Source organism: Equus quagga, chromosome 8, assembly GCF_021613505.1.
Source record: "Equus quagga isolate Etosha38 chromosome 8, UCLA_HA_Equagga_1.0, whole genome shotgun sequence".
Taxonomy (NCBI): domain Eukaryota; kingdom Metazoa; phylum Chordata; class Mammalia; order Perissodactyla; family Equidae; genus Equus; species Equus quagga.
Window position 1 is genome coordinate 85,832,899 of NC_060274.1, and position 16,363 is coordinate 85,849,261.

The following is a 16,363-nucleotide window of genomic DNA, read 5'->3' on the forward strand; positions in this document are numbered from 1 at the left end:
TCTATACACATGTATGCATATATACATTATACATGTTCATAGAAATACCCATAAACACTAAGAAAAAAGATCAGAAGGAAACATACCAAAGCATTAATTGTGATTATTTCTGAGTGATGGGATTACAGGTGATTTACGTTATTTAGATTTTGGGGGACATATTCTAAATTATCTTTGATGGGGCCTAACTCATTTTTAAAATGAGAAAAAAGTAAATATTTTAGCCCATCCAAATGATAATTTTGGGGCCTGGGTTTAATTGTCAGTAACACTGCTGCATACTCCGACTGGTTTTTGAGCTTGCTGTCAGCCAGTCCTGTTGACCAGTAGCTTATTTGTTTAGAATAATAAGCAGATGAGGACAAGCACTGGGACCATGCAGGTCCCAGTGTTCTCTGGCAGCCATCACACTCTCCTCCCCAGCCACCAGGAGAAGCTGGAGGGGAGGCAGGCGTGCAGTGGTAGAAAACCACACCTTCCAGGAGAGCCCCACTTCATCAGAGGTGGTGTCCGCCCAGCAGGAGGAGAGCATGGCGCAGTGGGGAGGCCCCCTGGAGCGCGGAAGCCCTCAGGTTCATTCGTTTGTTCATTTTCATTTATCCTGCGCTCATGAGCGTCCGGGACATAGGGCGAATAAAGCTGACTGTAGCCCTGCCCTCAGGGGCTTACAGACAAGACAGACCGTGTGACCAACAGAAACCTACCAGACCACCAAACGCAAAGAAAACAAAATAACTGAATGAAAGGAAGAGGCTGATAATGGAGGAACAAAGCAAAGACTTCAGAATGAGATGAACTTGGAACTCTAGAATGGAGGGAGGTCTGCGTCAGCCAAAAGTCTGGGACAGACAAGTGAGGCCCGGGGATTAGAAAGGGCTTGTGGCCGACCTGCAGTCAGAATGCACGCTCTGAGGTCACCGGGACACCCCAGAGAAAGGAGTCCTGCCTCCGGAGAGGAGCCAGGCCTCACCGGCAGAGACTGACTTCTATTCCTGTCTCTGTCCTGGAATCATGGGGAGGCCCCAGAGAAACCACACACACACGACACAGACACATATGGACACACACACACTCAGTTTCACTTTCTAAAGAGGGATTTGTCCCAGGCCTGCTGCTTTCTTCCCTTCCCACTACCCCAGGGGACCCCGAAAGGAAATGGGCGTTCTCTGTAACTGAGATGCTAAGATAATAAACACTTTATAAAGATGTTTTCCATCTTCATAGATGTTCCTATGTTTGAATAACTTTTCCCCAAGTATAAAAGCATGCCTGCTCACTGTGGAAAATTTGAGAAATGCAAAAAAAAAAAAAAAAAAACGTTCAGAGAAAAAAACTGTCCCCTATCACCCACTACTCACATTTTGGAGCATTTGCTGTCTGCTTTTCTCCCTGAGCACTTATGCCTAAACTGATCTTTCAATATTTGGCATCATGCCATATGTATTTGTGTCGCTTTACCATGATCTCGGGTTTCTTTGTAACCGCCAAGGCCCTCTTTTCAGGGCAGAAGCTGGTTTTGGACAGACGATTTGCTCACCTGGTTTTTATTTTATAAAGAAGAGGAAGAGCCACCCACCACTCTTTGCTCTTTAAGTCCCCTCACCCGAGGAGTTCCAAGTACCAAACAGGATCAAAGATGATGACAAATGGCAGCACCTTCCGTGGCCCGGCCCTGCCTGCCTGAGCCGCCAGGACACATCTGGATGCCTTGCCCAGCAGCCTCCACCAGCTGCCAGACACAGGACAACACGCTATCATCAATCAGACCAGACGGAGGGCTGCCAGGGGCCAGTGGGGGTGGGGGCGCTGGAAAGACTCCAGCATCCCACATTCTCATGCCTCCTTCTCCAGAGATCCAAGGGCAAGCCCTGTGCTGAGGGGGGGCCCCAGCATGGCACAGAATGACCATAGCTAACACTGAGTAGGTGCTTTACTAGGGGACCAGCACCTACTGTGGAGGCAGGAGAACACAGGGCTGCATGCGGTCTCTGGAGCCAGCCCAGCTGAGTTTGAACTCTGTCTCCATCGCTAGTTAGGAAGTTAGCCATCCTCTCTGTTCCTCAGTTTCCTCCAAGTGAGCATCCCTACCTCCACATGTGGCTGTAAGGACTGAGTTAATATTCACAAAGTGCCTAGAGGAGGGCTCCACACCGTAAATACTCAGTAATCAGCACCTCACTTAATCTTTACTCTTATCTCATTCAATCCTTAGGACAGCCTACGTGGCAGAGGTCCTTGTTACAGCCAATTTACAAATGAGGAAACTGAGGCACACAGAGGTGAAGCAGCTCCCCACCCTACAAACACACACAGAGTTTATGATCTGACAGAGCAGATGGACAGAGAACAAGGGATGACAGACGTGGTGAGCATGTGGGATGAGAAATGAACAGAGCGAGCCAGGGCGGTCTGTAGCTCTCCTGAAGGCTTCCTGGGCCCCCCGTCACCCCCTGCAGAGGAGAGTGACGGGGAGAAGTGCTCAGAGCCCCCCTCTCTTGGGGAGTTTGAATTTGAGACACCCAGAGAGACGTCGAGTCCCAAGAACCACAGCACGTGAGTGGTGGGTCAAGGCGGCCCGCTGCTGAGGGACACAGTCCACGGCCACCCAGGCACCCCACCCCTTATCCCACGTATCCTTACTATGAACCCCCACGAGCAGAGACAACCTCAGCGTGTGCCCCTGCGCCCCGAAGGACACTAGCAAACACGTCCATGCAGCGGTGGCTTCTTTCTGTGCAAAATCATCCAGCAGAGCCCGAGCACAGAGTCACCCACCTACAGAGTGAGCACGAACGTCAACTCCCAGGATGAGCCAAGAGAATCTGGCCTCCATCCCAACTGATGGGGGGGCTAGATCAAGAACAGAAACCTCATGAAAACCATTTCCCATGATCCACACTGGCCTCCTGATTTCACTCTTAGACACCCAATTGTTGGGAATCATCATTCACTCTTTTATATAGATATATATTTCAAAATAGATGACACAGCTTTCCACAAACTGGCTTTGCAATACCAGCACATAAGTCCTATTCCTTAAAACATTCTTTAACAATGTATCAGATGATCACTTAAAAGTACAACCCGGAGTTGACCTATGAGCTCCATGGTGTCAGGCCACTCTTCCAGTATTTCTGCCCCCAACACTTTCTGCATATAAGCTGCAGACAAATACAAACACAAATAGAATCAAGCCAGCTGTGCTGGCATCCACGTGCTGGCCCAGGGCCAACAGCCTACGCTCCTATCCTGACCCGCCCTGCCCATATTCTGTTCCTTTCTCGAAGCGTGAGTTCCCAAACAGGCTGCTGCTCTCTGGAACTTTGGGGGCCACAGGAAAAGGTAAAAGATTTTATAGAGAGAAAGGACAGGCTTATGGGATAAGACTTTGTTATCCATTGGACAATGTTTGCAGACTTCCCTACCCCTTTCTTGAAAAACAACATCTGATAGAAGTATGCTGCTCATCAAATGGCTTGGATTCTCCTCCTGGGTACCAGGTAGTTACACGTCCCGACCCCCTTGAAGTTTACTTGCTTTGACTCATGAAATGTGAGCAGAAGTGGAATGAGTTACTCTGGGCAGGAAGCTTTCAGTGCATAATTTATCCACGTGCAACGCTCTTTTTCCTCTGGCACTAAGACCAGCAACATTCGAGGTGGTGGCTGCTCTGTCCACCCAGGCCCACAGATAACAACAATGCTAAGCTGTGAGAGACAAAGAGTGTGAGAAGGAATCAACCTTTGTTGTCTGAGCTACTCAGCTTTTGGAATTACCCGTTACTGCAGCACAACCTAGCCCATCCTGACAGATACCATAATTTTGGACAAGACAAGCATTCAGCACACTGGGAAAACAAGGCCCAAAGGGATGAAGTGAGTTGTCAGATAGCTGGTTGGAGGCAAAGTAGGAATTATTAAGAGGCTGTTCCAGGATGCTTACCACAGCCCTCTCCCTTCCTTCACAAGACAGCAGTTTCTACAGGACAGAAACCTCACCACTAAAGGACTACTCATGGTAAAGAAAAGCCACTACAATTGTTTTTTCAGATACCATAAAACTGACTGACTTTACTGAATTAAGAGTCAAGACAAGTCAAAATAAAGCATCATTCTCTGCCTACCTCTGACTTAGAAGTAATTCTATAAAAGACAATACTAATTTATTAAAAAGAAAAAAAAGGCACACAAGTAAGCCACGCATACTCTTGATTTGCACTGAGGTGGCTGCACCTGCTTGGTGTGGCTCCAGACCCTGTCATCTCACTCCACTCAGTTGCTTGCCTCTGTACCAGAACCATGGCCATCTCTGCCCAGGCCACTGCCATCACTTCTGTCAGAACCATCCGTTAGGAACCATGTGAAACTGTTACATGATTTGTACTGTTTTAATTTTTTACAAAAAGAATATATACTTACATAACTTATTTTAGAGCTTTTTTAATCATCAGGGCATCTTAGAACAGCTTGAGATAGGTCCCATCAATCACCTAGTCCTACGGAACTTTGCTTTCACACTCAGAGAGCCCATCCCCGAGGAAAAAGTGCTCAGTCCCCATTAAACTGAATGGTAGTTCATTAAAGCCAAACAAACCCATATGATGTTACAACTCTCTCTGTGCACCTGTAAAGGAATGAAAAGCTTGCCTGGTTTGATGAAACATCATAGTCAAGCTGATGGGTTTGTGGGCGGGAACGGTTTTATTTTGTCTTCAATTTAGTAGGAAGCTGTCAACTTGTGGATATTGCCACAAAGCCTGGTTTGAAATAAGGAATCTAAAGTGAGAAAATGAATCCCCACAAAAAAATGTACAGAGCAAAAGAGGCAACGAAACTCACTTTCAAGCAGATCTTTAAAATCTTGGGACTCAAGGAATACCATATTGAAGAAATGCTCCATGATTACCTAGCATTTCACTTCTTTTGTCTTGTATTTCCCCTTCTTCTCATGTAATACAATCCTCTGAACACTTTAAACCAATACTGGCTCAACTGCCTTCTGGGTAACACTCTGACCCTAACTGATGTTTTAATTTTGATGGAAGATGCCAAAGGGACCTCACAGTTTCCCACCCAGTATCTACTCCCCATACAAATGGTTATCATTACCAAGGAAATCACTCTGGATTCTTCCTCCCTTTCTGTTAAGAGCACAACCTACCACTAAGGTCTAACCAGCAAATACCATCTCTGGCCAAGGCGCAACCTGCTGTGCACGATATGTGCTTCTAAAACAGTCTGTCTACCACAGTCCTGGACAATCAGAATCGATAACTGATATCTATGTATTAAATTCAGATTTAAGATAAGTTAAAATAAAGCCATCATTCCCTGCCTACCTCAAACAGGTACCTGCCTACCTCGGAGATGATATTACCCAGATTCAAAATGTCAATAAGGTATAGGCTCCACCAACCTGGCCGTAGCCCCCAGCATCGCTTGAACACACATAACCACAAACGTTGAGGATCATATCTGGATTCTTCTCCAGGAAAATACTTCTCTCTTGAATAAGATGCATTTTGGTGAATGGGATCCAGCCTCCTTAGACCAGTTTCCCAACAGTGAAGACAATAATACCGTGTTTGTTGACATGAACCACTTGGATATTCAGGGAGAAAGTGGTGATGTGAACAGCATGGCTCCGCCATCCTTCAAGTTGCCCCGTAATGAGGCGGGGCGAACTAACTCATCCCAACAGCAATCCAACAGAAAGCTAACACCAAGCACATTTTTATACAATATTGACAGAGCTGCACAGAGAATACATACAATGGGTCAACTCAAACAGGGTCCTTCTTTCCCTGCTGCGTAATCCACACAAACATTAGCTCGACCATGCTTCCAGGCTTCAGCGACTAGATAAACTCAAGCCACCATTCTTTAATGGGTCTACACAGAACCCCATCTCTCATGGGGTTTTTTGGGGGGTGGAGGTCTATTCATTTTTCTTCTTTTGTTTTCAATTTCTTAACCTGGAAAACAAGCTCAATCCTGTATGCCTCTGCCAGACTAGAAAGCTTCTAACAGCCCCCTCTGGAGAAAATTCAGCAGACGGATGAGGCTACAATTACTATTTGAAGCTTTAAGCTCCATTAACACTCATTTACTTTAAGTATCTGAAAGCACTTAATCCCTCAGAATTTCTAAGCAGATATAAAAATCGGTCAGTCTCTCTCAATAGCTCCTCTCTTTCTCCCTCTCTCCCTCCTCCCCCCTTTTCTCTCTTTCTCTCTTGTGAAAGTACCAGAGTTTGAACTCCAGATACAGACACTGGCGCCCTGCCTACAAAGGAAGGAATGCAGGGGCAGCCATGTAAGCCCTCGGGGTGGACGATGGTGGAATGCTGACATCCTTTCACAGCTGCCTGGGCCTTCTGAGACGTCATATGTCTGCCTCCACAACCCTCACACCCAAGCATCTCCTTCTTCTGGTCAAGAAACTCTGTTTGGGGGGCTGGCCCCGTGGTCGAGTGGTTAAGTTCGCGCGCTCCGCTGCAGGCGGCCCAGTGTTTCGTCAGTTCGAATCCTGGGCGCGGACATGGCACTGCTCGTCAGACCACGCTGAGGCAGCGTCCCACATGCCACAACTAGAGGAACCCACAACGAAGAATACACAACTATGTACCGGGGGGCTTTGGGGAGAAAAAGGAAAAAATAAAATCTTAAAAAAAAAAAAAAAAAAGAAACTCTGTTTGGAATGCATGCAGAGCCAGCTCCTCCCTTCTCTGCTGAAACCATGGGCTTCTAGAGTGGAACAGAATGCAGTCCAACGCCCCTGTCTTAGAAATGAGGAAACTGAAGCCCTGGGCAGGGCAGAGACTTTTCTGGATCAACCAGAACTAGAACCTAGGTCTCCGGGCACAGAAGCAAGTACTCCTTTTGTTTACTTCTGGTTAGAGCGGCCCCCTCAGGGGCCAAGAGTCTTGCCCTATCCCCCGAGCAGTTGTGACTGACGCCAGTCAGAGTAGGGGAAGGGCGGGGGTCCCACCTCCTCCTCTCCGCCCCTCAGCCCCTCTCTCCCTGCTGGGAATTCCCGTGGTACTTTATCCCCACCTCTCTCAGAGGATGTGGTACTTTACTTTCTTCCTTTTCTAAATTCTCCCTGCACATCAACTGATGGTTGGCAGTCAAGGGCCAAGGCTCTAAGACCAGGCTCCTTGGTTCTAATCACTAGCTTTGGACAAATACCACCACCTTCTGTGCCTCAGCGTCCTTCTCTGTAAAATGTGGACAGCAGGAGCACTGCCTCCTAGGACTGCTGTGAGGATTCAACGAGGTCATACACATACGGCGTTGAGAACAGCACTGGTCACACAGAGAGGGCAGTCTAGGCCAGGACTTCTGTCTGGTTCATCCCTGAGGCCCAGCATTTGACTGTCAGGGGCGGTGTCCATCTGGGTAGTCACTGTATCTCCAGCACATAGAGGACGCTAGATAAAAAACTGTCGACTGAATGCGTCTGGCACAGTGCACTTACAGACGTGCTTCACTGATGCTCACTGAACGAACATGTGCATTTCCAAAGCTCACAGGCTCACTTGGGGACTGTCACTTGCTAAGCTTATCAGTGGATAAACTCAGATTTGCAGGCACCAGTATTGCTACTGCTCCAAGGCATTTTAGTTGCCGCTTTAAAGTTTAACCAGAGCCCAGTTGTCAATTTCCAGAGCATTGTCTATACATTCTCTTGGTACATAATCACCTGTTGCTTTGACAATGCCTCCCAACAGTGCCTTATGGGGATGACATGCAACTGTTGATTGACATTTTCCTGGTGTTATCCAGGCTTTGAAAAATAAAGTTCCAAAAACACCCTGCTTGGTATTCATCTCTGAGGGGCCAGTGAATAGAAACATCTGAATAAAGAAAGCCAACAGAAGACAACAGAGCCTTGAATCGGCAACCCCAATCTGGAACTCCGTGCGTGGGTTTAAATCCTCATACGGAAGAAAATGCCACAGAAGGGGCAGGTCCGGAAGCCAGAGGATATCTGGAGGTGGCATTTAGCATCAACACAGAAAACGTCTGGAGCTTCTCATTCGAATGGCATTCCACGAGAACAAAATATGTCAAGTCACCTCACAGGCTTGAGTTGGAACTTGGCCTTGAGTAAATACACACTCTGCTGGCCAAAACATCGAGCTGGAGACTTCCATTCACCCCCCCCCTTGAACTTGTATCCACAGTCAGCAACTGTCTGGGACACAAATTTACGCCGGAGCTTGGCCAGAGGGTACCTGGGATGTGTTGGGGGCGGGGTGACCCTGAGTGGCATTGAGAGGTTGAGAAGATGCTGAGTTCTCCCGAGAGGTGGCACACCCTGGGCCTGGACTACTCTGGAGCCCTCATCACCCAGTGTGGTCCTATCTTAGGGAGCAGGCCCACCCAGCCAGCCAAGACACACCTGACCTGCTGTTGCCTCTCACTCTGTGATCTCGTGACCACTTCACAGGAGTGAGGAGAAAGGCAGAGTGCAGACACCCCAAAGCAAGCCAGCACACAGGGCTAAGGTCTTGGCCCCATACAGTTGGGGGCCTTTTCTGTGACCTGAAAGCTCTAAATAAACAAGAATTTTTTTCCAAACCATGTGTCTTTTAAGTGCATGCAAATTCCCCGGCAGATGATCAGGGCCAGGAAAGCACCTCTTTCAGGGCTTATGGGCTAAAGCCAGAGAAAGCAGAACAGACTAGCATGAAAAACTGTCTGACACTCCTTCCCTTGGCCAGGGGCTTGCCAGCATTGTGTACCTGCAGACCCTGCACTCTGACATCCACGCTCCCAACCTGCCTCTGCTCTTTGGGGTCTTTTGCTCTTGTTTCCAGGGAGCCAAGAAGGATTGGAGTCCCCCCTTATCCATCCATTGAGGCTCCTGCTGAAGGATGCTGATGCCTAGGAGGTCCACACACATTTATACACATCTGTCCCAGAAAACCACGAAGCAGGCACTGTGGGTCAGGCAGACCAGGCTCCGCATCCTGATTCTGCCATCTTTTGCTTTGTTCTGAGCTTCAGTTCCTTCATCTAGAAGTTGAAAACCATAATTTCTCTCTCCAGAAGTGTCTCACTCATTAAGACAAGATTTATAAAACTTAAAAAATAGGGGTTGTTAATTATCTTTTTCTTGTAAATTACTAACATAGAAAAATGGCGGTAGGGAGGGGGGAGGTGACTCTCATGGCCTCTCACTGCCTTTTAGAATAAAATTCCTAACCCTTTCCAGCCCAAGAAGCTCTGCTTGGCCTGAGCTTGGTTCATTCTTTAGCTCTCTCTACACCCTCCTCAACACACCCAGTTCTTTCCCACCTCTGAGCCTCCAGACACACTGTTCCCTGCATCTGACACGCTCTAATTCCTCTTCACCCCCAAATCCTAGTTAAAAAGGCTCATTCTTAGAGGGGCATATCCCAGACTCCCCTAATCCTGGTACAGCTCAGACGCCCTGTCTCATGACATACTGCTGTTTTCTCTTACACACTTCCCCCAATTTATAACTATCTATAACTATTTATAACTATCTATAACTAACTATTTATAACTGTCTATAACTATCACCCCTTCCTCCTCGAATAGCCTGCACACTCCATTCAGCCAGGCACTGGGTCTGTTTCATTCACTGCTGTATCGCAAACCCTTAGTAGACTCCTGGCACCAGCAAGGTCCTCCCAAGAATATATGAATTAATGTGATGAAGAACCGAAGCGCCAGTGCGCCAGGAGGAACCTGGAGCTACAAACAGCTTTCTAACAGCCTTCGACACCAAGCTGCCGAGCCAGCAAAGCACTCTGCATCCATGGGAAAGCCAGAGGAACAATTGCCCCCTCATCATCAGAAATGCTAAAGCATCCACAACTCACTCAACGGAGAGTGTGCTTTTCGGGGCCCGGGGTCCACTGGCCCAGGCCTCCTGGAGGATTGCCAGAGCTCCACAAGAGGTGCAACCTGTTAGGGTGTAAAGAAGAGAGAAGATGAGTGAGGAATTTATTACAAGGTAGTGTAGGTGGCACAGGCCACTGCACTGTCAAGGGGATGTTGTTAAATACTGTCGCGTCCCCCTGAGTCCCATCCCGGGAACTTCCAGGCCTGCTTTCTGTCTTCCCAAATACGCTACACACCTGTCTGGATGAAGGTATGTTTCATTACACCCAAGCTAACAATCTCAGGGCACTGAGATGACATTTATCTCAAAACAAGCATCATAACCCCCTCTAATAATGCTAGTCAATGCCAGTATCAGGGTTCCCCCACCTCACTCAGTGGACATTAGATCAACTAGCACAGGCAATGGTTAAGGTTTAAAAGTTGCAATTCTGGAGTGGGGCATGGGGTATCCCACTCTCACTTCATAAGCAGGACATCCTTTAGAAGTTGGGGCTCTGTGTCTAGAAATACAGCTCTAGAAAGACCATAAGCACATCTGCTGGTTAGTTACAGCAGGCAGGCAAGGGGAGGTAGGGGGTCAGCAGAGAGGGAGGGGTCCTCACTGAGTGCAGGCTCAGTGGTTGGGAACCAGGACCCTGCTTCAAATCCTGGGTGCAAGCACTTACTATGTATTGACGTCAGGCTAGTTATTTAATCTCAGTGAGCCTCAGTCGTCCCATCTGTAAAACAGGGAAAATGAGAACTACCGCACAGGGTTGCTGGGAAGATCAAATGAGCCCCACAACCCTCCCCAAACCTAAAGCTCTTGGACCAGTGTTGTACATGTAAATCTACGTAAGCATTATCATTTAGGGTCTATCAGATCAGATGCATCATCATTTCATTTCATTTAACCAAGCCTCAAACCAATCCTTCCAGATCCGTAGAGTTATCCCCATTTTACAGATATAAAAATGGAGGCTCACGACGGTTAAGTACCTTACTCAAAGCCACACAGCTAGGAGATGGCAAGACCAGCACTTGAACCCAAGTAGTCATCAAAATCATTATCATCATAACAATTACCGTTTACTGAAAGCCAGGTGGTGTGCTAAGCACTTTACGTCAATTATCACATACTCAAAACCACTCTGTAAGGAAAGAATTATTATAACTATGTTACAAAGGAGGACACAAGGTTGAAAAGGTTAAACATCTTGGCTGAGGTCACACAGTTAGTTAAGGGATAAAGCAGGGGCTCGATCTCAGTTTTGACACCAAAACCCATGGTTTCTTCCATTGAAGTCCTGCCTATTTGGTATTTGTTATGGATCTCATATCTCCACTTGAAATCATCAACGTGCCTGAATTCATATTAAACGTAAAGCACTGGCCTTGTTGAATGGCGTCCAGGAATGGCCCTCTCCAGGAAGGGGGCTGGCCGACGGCCTGCACTGTAGCAAGGAGTTAAGAAATCTGCAAAGAAAAGCCTAGCTTTCCATCTGGCTCCTTCTAGAAGGTTTGGTTTGGGGTGGTAGATAACAACTGGGGAATGTGCTAAAGCATGGGAAGTTCTTAGTCACCAGAATTTTATCTTTGGGGAAATATTTGTGGGAATATCACAAATATTTTCTCAAGCAAATCCTCATCTGCTCACAGATCTTCCACCATGTAAAGATTTTCCTTAGCGATATGGGACTGCCCTCCCCAGTTACATGCGGCTCTGAAAACATCTACCCAGTGTTGGGGCCCAGGGTAGGCTGCCCTGAAATATCCCACAATGGCATACTGATTATTTTGAATGAAAGGTACTTGCTTTGACTTGAAGTTTGGACTCTCCTCTCTCTGTTCCCCCCAAAGCATGGGGAAATAAATCTCCCATGTGAAGGGTGCTTTCCCCACACCAGGAGAGAGAGCGACATCTTCATTACCAGAGCTGAGAATTCAGGGTGGAAAAGCCTATGTAAACAAACCTTGTCACTTTTATTAACTTACTACCTCAAACCCAAACTCTGCTTAAATTCCTCACTAATTATGTACCCCAAACCCAAGTTTCTTTGTCCTGTCAATTCCTCACAAATTGATTCTTTTTTTGTGTGTAAAAAGGTATATAAACTGCTTGCTTTGTTCACTCTGTGAGCATCATTTTTTTACTGATTTTCCATGCGCATGTAATAGATCGGTTTTTCTCCTGTTAATCTGGTCTTGTGTCAATTTTATTATTAGTCCAGCTGCCATAAGAACTCAAAAGGGGGGGCCAGCCTCGTGCTGTAGTGGTTAAGTTCACACATTCTGCTTTGGGGCCCAGGGTTCGCAGGTTCAGATCCTGGGTGAGGATCCACACACTGCTTATTAAGCCATGCTGTGGCAGCATCCCACATACACAACAGAGCAAGACTGGCACAGATGTTAGCTCAGGGCCAATCCTCCTCAAGCTAAAAAAGAGGCAGATTTGCAATAGATGTTAGCTCAGGGCCAATCTTCCTCACCAAAAAAAGGAAGACAGACAAATGGCCAATAAACATACAAAAAGTGCTCAACTTTAAAAAAAAAAAAGAATTTGGGGCCGGCCTGGTAGTGCAGCGGTTAAGTGCACATGTTCTGCTTTGGCGGCCCAGGGTTCACTGGTTTGGATCCTGGGCACGGACATGGCACCGCTTGGCAAGCCATGCTGTGGTAGGCATCCCACATATAAAGTGGAGGAAGATGGGCACAGATGTTAGCTCAGGGCCAGTCTTCCTCAGCAAAAAGAGGAGGATTGGCAGCAGTTAGCTCAAGGCTAATCTTCACCAAAAAAAAAAACTCAAGAAGGGTAAAGGGGGGAATTCTCCCCCCCACCACCTCAACACAAGTCATTACATCCTCCCAACTCTTTTCTGCCCCTAACCTAGTATGGTAGTGATGACACAAAGAAGGGCAGGGGCTATCGACATCCTGAAACAAAGATATAACAGTGGTGACTTTTTATGGTTTCTTAAAATATTAATCTATCAAAACCTAGTGCTAATCTGGTGCTCACTTTGCAATTACCTGAGCCTTCATGTTGAACTATTTATTAGTCCTTCAAACTATAGTTTTCTATAATTTAGAAGAAAATGACTACTCAGCAAAACAAATTCCGAAGGGGCAGTTTACTAGAGAGTACCCTACTGATCTTAAGGAAGTGTAACACAAAATTACATTGCTGGCTCTAAAGACGCATATCCCTTGCTAGGGCTCCTCTCCATCAGAGGGCCAAGATCCCCTCAGAGGGACAGCATCTCCAGCCTGGCTGGCTCAGTGGCTCCAGAGGCTGGGAGGAGGGCAAAGGGGAGGGGTGACGGGAAGCTTAATTGGCCAACTCTGCATCCTAACGTCTGCCCACAGTTTGCTCTGCGGCAATTCTAGATAAAACACAAGAATAAAAATTCCATCCAGGAAGTCTTGCTTTGACACACTTTCTAGCACTGGGTAAAAAAACATCAATTAATTAAAATGGCAATGATTCCTCACTTCTTAATACAAGGGTCAAGTTTGGAAAAAACACTTGCCCTCAATGCTCAGGTGATGCACCAAAGAGTTTTCCTCAGAACAAGTTCAGGCCTTGAGCACGCACGAAAGGAGGCCCCTGTGTGAAATGCAACTGACATTACCCAGAAGATAAAAGAAAACAGGACTTCCAGAAACTTGGAAAATACCTACAACTTCTGCATGACAAAAACTCAGCACAAGTACAAACTTTAGCTTTCCTAATTTCATCTTGCCTAAACTCCCCTCAAAAGGGAGAATCATAAGAAAAACTGGTAACTTGAACCTCAAATCCCAGGTTGACGTCTTAGGTTTGGAAGAAATACTGAACTCTTTGGATGAAAAGAGACAAGAAATTGATATTCTCGTTTAAGCAAAAACGAGAGATCGCCCACACATGGTAAAAGCAGTTGACCTTTACACCCACATTACATCACTGTTGCTATTTCTAATGTCTACTCTAACAGTGTGGCTGTTACTGTCAAAATGATGGTCAATGACACACAGCAGGTCCCAGGGTGAAAGGTTCAGCTGGGATGCTGGCATGGATACTGTAAGATGTGGGTCCTCCCCTTCTCTAAATTCCTGACTCTTCTTGGTCACTGAAGAAGGATTCATTGTCTCTAGGCCAACAGTCAGGAGCAAAACAAGAAGATCCGGGGCGTGGCCCGAGGATGCTGCCAGCAGGAGAGCCACGTGTGTTCCCACATCAATTCTGAGACCTGGAGACAGCCCGGCTTTCTTGGGAGCCTGTTTTTTGATATATGTGGCAGTGGGGTGGAGGAAGTCTCAAGGTTAAGGATCACTTTCTTTTGTCAAGAAATTCATTCCTATCACATGGTGTAAAACGATTCCAGAGCCATTAATAAGCAATCTTTTGGGAGGCCTGAGATTCCAGACCTCAAAGCAGCCAGAGGCCCAAGGGGTTAGGATCCACAGAGCCCTTCCCCGAGCAGGGCAGGAGAAGAGCAGGGGAACGGAGTTTCATGGGAGACGATGTCTGGACAAACGCTCTGCCTCATCGTGGCTGTACGAAATGAACAATCATTGAACACAAATCACCACTACTGTGCCTAATAACTAGCACTGTCAGAGCATCTGCCATGTGCCACCTGCCCTGCCAGGCGTCTGATACACATTCCCTTATTTAACTATATTAGCCCCAGGACACAGTTACTATTTTTATCCCCATTTTAGAGTTAAGAAAACAGGGGCTCAGAGAGGTCATGTAACTTGCCCATGGTCACATATCACAGAAGTGACAGAATCTGAATGTGGGCCCAGGTTTGATGGGCTCCAAAGCTTGAACTTATTTCTCCGTTCCACAAAAATGAAACCTGTTCTTCATAGACCCTTCGTAAGTCCTCTCTTCTACCTCTCCGCTGAGGTTTGTTTTAAATCCACCTTTCTCATCTGCCCGGCACACGTCTGTCTCTTATCCAATGGTCCTGCTTGCTGGATTACAGCTACTTGCCCCCAGCATCTACCCCAGGTGAGGACAGGGTCCATGCTGTGGAATCCACTGCTCTCTAATATCCACAGTAAAGTTACTCATCCCTGGACATATCTTAAGTAGGGGGCTTTCAGAAGGAGAGGCAAACCTGGCCCTGTGGCAAGCACTCCTGGCTTCATCCTTAAAGCAGAAAACCCACAAGTTGTCAAGGCCATGGGTTTACTGCTTCCCTCAACTTAATTTCAAATGCCAACAATGGAGGCATTTCCCAGAAGGCAGAACCAAGAGGGCCTGGTAATCTGGCATTCCTGTTTTTCATGATGTGCCAACAGACTACGTGAATATCCGAGGCTATTTTGAACAACGCTATTGAGGCGACCCTGCCAAGCATTGTGTCATTCCCCTCCTTTGCGGCTCAGGAAGCCCGAAGGAAGGCCGCTGCCCAGTCCCCAGGCCCACACAGGACGCTGAGCGCAGCCGGATTCGTCTGCAGGCTGGCCTCCATCAAGGCCCCCGCCTGCCTTTCCACCTTCTCTCGGCTGCCTCCCTTTGGTCACTGGTTCTCAACCCTGGCTGCATCTTGTAATCACCGGGGGAGTCTAAACGATACAGAGGCCTGGGTCCCACCCCCAGGGATTCTGATGGACTCGGTCTGGGGTGCGGCCTGGGCATCCGGATTTTAAAAGCGCCCCGGTGATTCTGAGGTGTAGGCAGGATTGAGACGCCCTGCCTAGACCGCCGTGGGATACACGATTCCGCTGACGCTGAAGTTCATTCCTCTTAACTTTCGCTGCGTTCCTCAAACTCCCGGGTTTCTCTGCCTCGTTCCACCTGGAGCTCTTCCAGGGCAGCTTTTCATTCCGCCCGCACGCAGAATCCCGCCTCCCTGCGCCTCCTCCATCACGGCGCCCGGGACCCCAGAAAACTTCTGCCCCGCGCGAACGCCTCGTCGTTGGGACTTACCTGGCCGCCAGGTTTGCAGACCTCGCAGCGGCTGGGAGCGAGAGCCCGAGCCAGGCGCGCCCGGGAGCGCGGCGCCCCGCTGCTGCGCCAGGGACAGGGCGGGAGCGGGCGCTCGCCGGCGGCCGGAACGGGAACTGGCCGGGCGGCAGTGGCAGCCGCGCCCCTCCGGCTGTGCCCTCGAGCCTCGGCGGCCTGCGCGGTCAGGCCCCGGCCGTGCTGCGGCGGACGAGGCAGGGTGGGCGGTGCGGCCGCTCTCCTGGGCCGGGAGACGCCGCGCGCAAAGAATGGCCTCGGGCGGCCCCCAGGGCGCTCCCTGCAAGAGCGCGAGCGGCCAACCCCCGCGCGGCGGCCAGCGGGCAGGCGCGAGAGTCCTGCCAGGCCTGACACGCTCGGGAGCTCCTGGCGCTAGCTCGGCCCCAGCCGCGGCCAGCCCGGGCCCGTCCCCCTAAAAGTGCCAACTCAGCACTTGCAACCAGAGACAACTCCTGGGCATGATGGTGAAACTCTCCCACATGCTCCCCGATGAAAGGAGCTCAGAGTAATCACAGGTTTTACAACAGAGCATGGACTTCGATTTACAC

General features: G+C 48.3%; 1 protein-coding gene across 6 annotated transcripts in view; it reads right to left on the reverse strand.

The window, feature by feature from the left end:
- NOD1 (nucleotide binding oligomerization domain containing 1) overlaps positions 1-15,920 on the reverse strand; it is a 49,401-nt gene extending 33,481 nt beyond the window's left edge. For 3 of the 6 annotated variants that reach the window (XM_046669542.1, XM_046669541.1, XM_046669537.1), the window contains exons 1-3: positions 15,783-15,920; positions 10,546-10,599; positions 9,856-9,940 (exon numbers count right to left, since the gene is read on the reverse strand). The gene's annotated coding sequence lies outside the window, so the exon portion shown is untranslated. The remainder of the gene's footprint in view (positions 1-9,855; positions 9,941-10,545; positions 10,600-15,782) is intronic. The other 3 variants (XM_046669538.1, XM_046669539.1, XM_046669540.1) reach the window with 3 other exon arrangements.
- Positions 15,921-16,363: the final 443 nt, after the last annotated feature.